Raw genomic sequence first — 9,184 nt, forward strand, 5'->3', positions numbered from 1 at the left:
ATGAGGTTCTGAGCAAAATTTCTTACCTTACTCAAGACACCTGGTAGGTGTTGCTGGTGTGTGGGCACTCTTTTTTTTTTCCTCCATATACTTCAATAATCAGAGCCTTACTGAAAAAAAAAAAAAAACTCAGCCAGAAGAAACAAAGCTCATCTGCACTGGTCATTAAACTAAGTATCTGTTTGTTGTACCTGGAAAAATGAACATTAGATCTCAGGTTATAATAATAAGCTAAACCATCCTGAATGTGGAAAGAGTGGAAGGATATAAAACTTCTACTTCTATTTCTAATCCTTAAGACTATTGAACTTTAGGTTTTGCTTCTCTTGTTCAGAAGAACTTAATGAATAAATGAACAAAAGAATCAACAAATCAGTATGGGAAGTAAAAGGTGGATAAAGAAAACAAGCTCTCTAATAAAGATGTTAAAAGTTGCTGATGACAGTACTGCTTATGTATTTGTGCCATAACCAACCAGGTAGACCATTTCTCCTGGTACCCAGATAGTTTGTAAGACTGTGAGGTACATGATTCTCTTTACACAACAGGCCTGGCCACAAGATGGTAGGCTATAGCCAGCTAAGTTGCAAAGAGACAAGAGTACTCAGCATTACCTCAAGCAATGGGTGCCAGAGAAGCAAATTGGGAAAGGATTGTCAGGACAAAGGAGACTAGTGGAGATGAAGAGAGGTAGAATTCCCAGGACCAACAGGGATTCATATCAACAAAAGTCAAGTAAATTGGAGTAGACAGGCGGGTGTGAAGTCAACCAGTGTTAGGAACCACTCTACTTTATTTGGCTGTGCTTTCTTTTGTCTTTAGTTTGTATCTATCTCTGAAGAAAATAAAGGTTTCAGAGAATACCTAAGCATCACAAAATCTGAAAATGGCAAAAATGCAGTTTAGAGTAAGGCTGTGCTGAGCCAGTAATCTCTGTCATAACTCCAGGATTCCTGGGTTCACTTCTCATCTAGATAGATTATGAATTATCAACAGGGCTCTCCAAGAGGCACAAAATCTTTGTGGGGAGATAGAGGAGGACAGGAAGTCTTCCTTAGTGTATAAAGCATGGGTATGTCCAGTATGTAGGAGACATGAAATATAGCAGTGACATTAAATGTTTATAGGAGTGAAATTATTAAGAAAATATGATTAAACAGCGATCCCTATTGGAATAGTGTGTGTGTTGGGGTATGGAAAATTTCATAAACACTGATGCAAAGTGCCTTGATGGGGGTGGCTTCTGCTTTGTTGCTTTCACTCCTCCCTATTAATTTCTTTCTGATATAGGAACACCGTCAAAACTAAGGCTTTATAAATATCAAATTGTCCATTAATGGGCTGATAATTTTATAATTGGATCATCTCACCAAAAGTTTTATGGGGTTCAGGTTGGAAAGTATTCAAGTAAGAGTTTGTTTAGGTATGACCCTAACTCCAAGTGTCCCCTGAACATAGATAACTGTCTCCATTTGATTGGACCCAAGCCATTTCCCAATCCTCTCCCTGTTGCTCTTTACTGATTTCTTTTATCTCATCTTTCTATGAGGCTATAAAGGAAATGGATATGGTTTGCCATAGGAATGAATTCTGCTAGAATTTCATTTTATTTAATTGTATTTTGTATTTAATTTCTTCAGACATAATCATCTTGAATAAAGAATCCAATAAAAGTCAAAACAGAATTCTAAGGAACACTATAATTCATTTGGTAATTCAAATGTTGACCTTCAGTTCTCTGAGACCAAATTCAATTACTATTTGAGTCTTAAGATTATTAATATCAATGGGTATAGCAGACTGTCATTAAGAGTCATTTTATTGTTATGTTCCTTTAGCGTAATAATAATATGTTTTCCCCTAGGTTAATGTACTATCTAGTGTCAAGTTGCAGGACACTTTGGCAAGGTCAGACACCACCCATGAGGATTCCATCTCATTTAGTGAACTGTAAATCTAATGAAAAAGTGGTTAGTTACACCTATGATATTAATGCACCTGTATATATTGCAGACTGGTCACTGTTATAAGTTTCAGGATCTGTAGCTGGAAGATGTTCATGGTTAACTTTCTCCTCCAGTAAGGTGCAGCACCTATTAATACAATGAACACCAGTTAGTAGGGATGAAGTTTCTAGGTAGGCTCCAGCCTGACTTCTCTGTTTATTCATATATAAATACACCAAAATATCAGTGCCTCGTTCACCCCTTATCAGAGAGGTTTCTTCTTGCAGTACATTGTTCTTCTGCACAATATACAGAGAGTGAGAGATTTTGAAACACTCAATCCTAAGTAGGAAGTCTTTATCAAATACTTCCCCTCGGAGCTCAGTGAATTATACAGAACAGGATACAGAAATGCTGTAAAAACCAGATGTAATGGATAACTTCGAGGAAACAGTGCCTCTCAGATATAACAGGATTGATGCTCATATGAACTCACAGACACTCTGGGAGCATGCACAAGGCCTGCACAGGTACAATCAGATGAAATCACAGTACTGAGATAGGGAAGAAGGCATGGGATCTGAGACTTATCAGTAAGTTATCTGAAATTGATAATCTGGTGTCAAAGGAAAACTCAGCATCTTCGAATGGATTCTCACTGGGTATATTAACCAAACTGCAGTGAAGGCCTTGTATCTAGGAGTAGTTTGTCAATACAAAGCTAACTTGGTGATGGTTTTGTAAACTTTTGTCTCTTCTGGCTTTGTTTAGACATATTTGTTGGTTTTACTAGTCTTATGCATATTTATTTTACTGTCTGGTTTTGTGGATTTTTTGCATGCCTGTCTATTTTTATTCTATTCTTTCTTCTAAAACAGAGACAGACAGGAAAAAAAAAAAAACGTAAAGTTGCCTGGGTAGGGAAGTGAGAAAAACCTGGGAGGAACTGTTGAGGAAAAAATATATTAAAAATATATTGTATGACAATTGACCATTTTTTAAATAAAATAACCTTAAAAGGTAATCACCAAACAAAATGTAAGAAAGAGTATTAATGTCTCCCTACTTCATCATCTGTCCTGAAAGCAATCCCCATTCTAAAAATGTATCACAGATGTTATTATAGATATCATCTATCCTTACTTGCTGTCCTGAAAAGGACAATTCACAGTTTGATGGTCAAATGAGAAATGTCCCCAGTGCTCACAAATTTGAGTACTTCCTCCTCATTGGTAGCACAGTTTGGGGGAGATTATGAAACTTTAATAAAGCAGAGTCCTGCAGGAGAAAGAAGGCTGACTTTAAGGGCTTGGTACCCAATTAGTACCCAATGAACCTGGTACCAACATTTGTCTTGGGGGGGGGTCATTTAATTTAGCCAGGTGATGGTGGTGCACTCCTTTAATCTTAGCACTTGGGAGGCAGAGGCAGGCAGATTTCTGAGTTCGCAGCCAGCCTGGTCTGCAAAGTGAGTTCCAGGACAGCCAGGGCCAATACAGAGAAGCCCTGTCTCAAAAAACAAACAAACAAACAAACATCCAGAGAAGACAAGGCAGAAACTCAAGGCAGGAACCTGGAGCCAGAAACTGTTTCTTGGAGGAATGCTTACTGGTTTGATAGCCATGGCTTGTTCATCCAGCTTATTTATAGCACCTATAACCACCAGGCTAGGGGTGGCACCAACAACAATGGATTGAGCCCTCCCACATTAGTCTTCTTTCAAGAAGGCAAAGTTCAGCCAGGTGCTAGAACTTGTCTCTAGGAGAGACTTCACACAGTATTGGCGTCTGCCATGCAGGAAGAGCTGCAGTGGGCAAATGTGCTTCCTGCACATGTCCTACCATTTTGCTTGGCTGCAAAGGGTGTACCCTGGAGAAGCATGACCCTAGAGACTTTGTCCCAGGATTGGTTCTGGCTACTTATGTGCCTTCTCATGTTTGTCATTGCCATATTCCTCATTTACTGGACTTGGAGAGATCCTCATTTCCTATAGCCTGGTGTGGTTACTTCTTGGGTGATAAGCCCATTCTTTTGGAAAAGTTTCCTGTAGATCAACATGAAGATAAATGTTCTTGAGATAATGTTGTTTAGATAAATTAATGATTTTTATGGAATTCCTGTTTTGATGTAAGTAGTTTTAGGAAGTTAGTTTGATTTAATTAAATTAGGAAAGTTAGCATAGTAGATAGGAAGTTTAAAGTTAGAATCAAGAATATAACATGCCCCTTCCTCATAGAGTAACAAGGGTTGTATAGGATAGCAAAGGAGTACAGTGAGCTTTCATGTACTGTAAGCATATAATTGTAGGAGTAGGAATAAAATCTGCTAGGAACAAGTTAGTGATCAAAGAAAACATTTGTTCAAGGTTAGGGCTGAGTTCCTGGATCTTGTATCTAAGGATATGACCACAGGTTTCAGTGTGCACCCTGAAAAGGAAGGTCGCAAACAAAGAACATGTAATTCTATTGTATGTGCAAGAACAGGAAACTGATGATCAGCCATTTTGGCTGATCAAGACTTCAAAAATGAAATGTAAGATAGATAGTGGTCTGTTTCTTCATAAATACAAATCGTCATCAGCTAAGCATTGAAAAAAACTTACTGCTATAGACTGGCTTGCTTAAATTTTGTTAATCTATGACAAAGGAATCATTGCTTTGGTGCTGTGATACACTTGTATAGAGAAAGATAGATGGAAAATGTTTAGTTAGATATAAGGTTCAAAAGGAGAATATATAGTGAACAACCTTTTTGTAATTTCCTTTTGTGTAATGATTTAATCTATTTATGAAGAATATTTTTGGTGATAGTTTTTTAGAGAATATATAACTTCTAGCTATGAGATAAATTTTTTTACACAGAAAACTTTGTCTTAGGGAGGTATAAAAGGCATAAGGTAAAAAATAAAATTATTGGAGCCTGCTTGTTGAAGCTCTGCTCCATCTACTTGATGTGTGAATATGTATATGTCTGTCCATTTGTATGTATTTATGTATGTTTATAAAGTTGTTGGGAGTTTGTTAGAACTTGCTTCACCCAGTGTGTGTGTGTGTGTGTGTGTGTGTGTGTGTGTGTGTTTACCCTTTCTTGCTGTCCCTAGAGAGTTAAGTTTTGTTCCCTAAGAAGAAGTCTGCGTTCCATCCAATAGATGACTGTGAGCATCCACTTCTGTATTTGACATGTACTGGCATAGCCTCACACGAGACAGCTATATCAGTGTCCTTTCAGCAAAATCTTGTTGGCATATGCAATAGTGTCTGGGTTTTGTGGCTGATTATGGGATGGACAGAAGTGGATGCTCACAGTCATCTATTGGATGGAACACTGGGCCCCCAATGGAGGAGCTAGAGAAAGTACCCAAGGAGCTGAAGGGGTCTGTAACCCTATAGGTGGAACAACAATAGGAACTAACCACTAACCCCAGAGCTTGTGTCTCTAGCTGCATATGTAGTAGAAGATGGCCTAGTTGGCCATCATTAGGAAGAGAGGCCCCTAGGTCTTGCAAACTTTATATGCCCCAGTACAGGGAAATGCCAGGGCCAAGAAGTGGGAGTGGGTGGGTAGGGGAGCAGGGCGGAGGGAAGATATAGGGAACTTTCGGGATAGCATTTGAAATGTAAATAATGAAAATATCTAATTTAAAAGAAGAAGAAGAAGAAGAAGAAGAAGAAGAAGAAGAAGAAGAAGAAGAAGAAGAAGAAGAAGAAGAAGAAGAAGAAGAAGTCTGCGAGTGACTACCAACTGCACACTCAGCCCTCCTTGGTTTACTCTGTAATGTTGAAGCTGGCCTTCAATGCAGTACTGATGTCTTCTCATACCACTTTGCACAGCACACTGTAGACAACCATGGGCTTCTCTGTCAAATGATGAAAAGAACCATGCTTTGACAAGACTGCTTGGTTATACATACTACATATAATCCATTTAAACCTAAACATCTCAGGACTCCAAGATGGATATGTGTAGGTTGGGGAGGGGGTGATGGATCACTGGACTATTTTATTCATTACTCTTCGCAATACTGACATGAGGAATACATTTCCTTTCTCAGATTTTCACTATTACTTGTTATTTTAATTGTCTTATTGAAGATAGGTGCCAAGCACTAGCTTATTATAGCTGGACAGGTCCAGACTTTGACTGTAGAAACTCTGGCAACACTATTTACTGTTCTTTAGTCTTTAAGGGATATGGAATAGGTTAGGTAGACTGATACTTCTTGAGTGATTAACATGCATGTGTGGAATCTAGCAGGAGTCTGAGCTAAAGGAAGAGACCCAATGTGAAGGCAGAGATGATGGGGTTCATCCTATACTCATCTGTATCGCTACATGAGGAGAAAATGCTTTCAAACAGAAGCAGATTCTAAATTAAGAGTTATAAACTGAAGACAGATGAGATCAAGGTCTATATCCTAAATTTTTGGTAAATTGCAGGTTCGTCATAGGCATGTGAGGAATGCAGTTTGACATCTTTATCCCTTTAGTTTAAATAAATTATAAAGATTTGCATTTTCTTCCCCAAATTTTTTCCTGATATCTTTGAAACGTCAGAAAACTAAAGTGACAGGTTTTTAGATTCAAGTGCTATTATCAGTGTTTATACCATTAGAAAACCACTAGGAAACATTAGAGCTCAATAAATGTTCACTGATTCAATTATCAGTCAATGGACAGGCAGAAGCTAGGTCACAAATCTAGAAACCATGCTGTTTTCTGGATTTTATCAAGAAAGTATCTGTTTCTTGAGTAATAAGCAAAACATGCCTGTGACAACTTTAATAATATTTATTTTGTCACTAAAATCACATCTATGAAACTCTGACCCAAAGGATCTTTATCCCTATTGTGGCTTTGGCAGAAAGCTAGGAAATGTGCAGGAAAATAAAGTTGATGGGAAGATATTAAGAAGTCCAACTGTCCAAAGGTGAAAAGAACTCTATTAACAACAACAACAACAACAACAACAAAAAACCCACAGTTGGTCACAGGTTCTGTGGAGCTCAGCCCAGAACTCTTGCATCTGAGACTCAGGAAATACCACAGAAAAGAGAGGAGAAAGATTGTGAGAGCCAGAGAAGCAGAAAGTCTTCTAAAATTGAGTGTCCTAGAAATGGCTTCCTGTATGCCTGAGCAATGACAGTATCAATAGTTATGCTAAGACAGAAGGGGACATTTTCACAGACTCCCACTGTCATGCAAAAAAAACAATACATAAATAATGCCTGCCCAGAAAGGGAAAATTAACCCCTCTCAGGGAGAGACCTGCTCAGTGACTACCAAATACAAAGTGGTCAGCTCTGAAATCATGTACACACAGACACAAAAAGAATAAGCCCTTTAATTTACATGTTTGTGTGTGCTTATCTATCATCTCTTTATCTACATGAAACAATAATAAATAAAAGGAGACTGTTAAGTTTGACAGACATGGAGAGATGGGAAGAGTTGGAGGGAGAAGGAAAGAGGGATTGGATGAAAGAAAGGAAGAGAAAAATAATGTCTACTTCTCAACTCCTTTTCAATATTGTTCTCAAAATACAAGCTGGAGCAATCATGCAAGAGAAGAAAATTAAAGGGATACAAATATGGAAGGAATAAGTCAAACAATTCCTATAAGCAGATAACATGATACTATATACTAGAGATCTTAAAAAAACACTATCAGAAAATTCTAGAAATGATAATCAAATTTATCAGTGCTTTAGTATAAAAAAATCACCTTGCACAAAACAATAGCTTGTGTATAAAGTAACAATAAATGTAAAAAGAAGTAAATCATGGACACATGCCCTTTCAAATTATCATCAAAGTAAAGTGAAATATCCAGGAATAAACTTAACCAAGGAATTAAAAGATCTCTATGATGATTTTAAACCTCGAAAGAGAAAGACAAAGAAAGACACTAAAAAATGAGAGATATCCCATGATCATGGGCTGGTAAAACTAGCACTTCAAAAATGATTATTTTAGCAAAAGATAACCACAGATTCAATGCAATTACAATCAAAATCCCCATTAAATTCTTCAAAGAAATATTAAAAAAAAAAAAACACAATCCTAGAGCATTACAAATTGTTACAACCAATCTGGAAATCAATCTAGCACTTCCACAAAAAATTGGAAATAGTTCTTCCTTAAGACCCAGCTATACCACTTGTGGGCATATACCCAAAAGATGCTCCAAAACATGACAAGGATTTGTGCTCCACTATGTCCATAGTAGCCTTATTTGCAATATCCAGAAGCTGGAAACAACCCAGATGTCCCTCAGCTGAAGAATAGGCACATAAAATGTGGGACATTTACACAATGGAATACTACTCCACTGAGTACATCACAAATTTTGCAGGCAAATGGATGGAACTAGAAAATATCATCTTGAATGAGGTAATCAAGAGCCCAAAGGACATTCAGGGTATGCATTCACTGATAAGCAGATATTAGCCTAAAAGTTCAAAATACTCAAGGTAAAACTCACAGACCATATGAAGCTTAAGAAGAAGGAAGTTAAGTGTGGATGATTCAATCCCAGTTACAAGGGAGAGTAAAATAATTATGGGAAGCAAAGGGAGGGAGGGACGTGGGTGGAATAGGGAAGGGGAAGGGGAAGAAGGGAGCAGGATCAGGTAAGAGGAGAGATAGGAAAGAAGACCAAAGGGCCAGGAGAATGAATAGAAATGTACAGTAGTGAGGGATGGGGAATGGAGGGAATCACTAGAAATTCTCAGATATCAGGGATGTGGGAAGCTCCCAGGACCCAATGGGGATAACATTAGCCAAAATGCCAAGCACGGGGAGATAGAGCCTGAAGAGACCATCTCCCGTAGTAGACCATGGCCCCTAGTTGAGGGATGGGGACACACATCTTCAAACTTTTTGCCACAAAATAGTTCCTGTCTAAAGGAAATGTGGGGACACAAATGTAGCAGAGACTTAAGGAAAGGCCATCCAGAGAATGCCCCACATTGGGATCCATCCCATATACAGGTCTTCAATAACAACAAAACAACAGAAAACCCACATACGCATGGGAACTGAACAACTCTCTACTCAATGATAACTTGGACAGGGAAAAAATTAAGAAAGAAATTAAAGACTTTTTAGAATTTAATGAAAATGAAGGTACAACATACCTGTCACAGTTTGTATATTCTTGGACCAGGGAGCGGCACCATTTGGAGGTGTGGCCTTGTTGGAATTGGTGTGACCTGGTTGGAGTAAGTGTGTCACTGTGGG

The sequence above is a fragment of the Mus pahari genome, chromosome 6, assembly GCF_900095145.1.
Source record: "Mus pahari chromosome 6, PAHARI_EIJ_v1.1, whole genome shotgun sequence".
Lineage (NCBI taxonomy): Eukaryota > Metazoa > Chordata > Mammalia > Rodentia > Muridae > Mus > Mus pahari.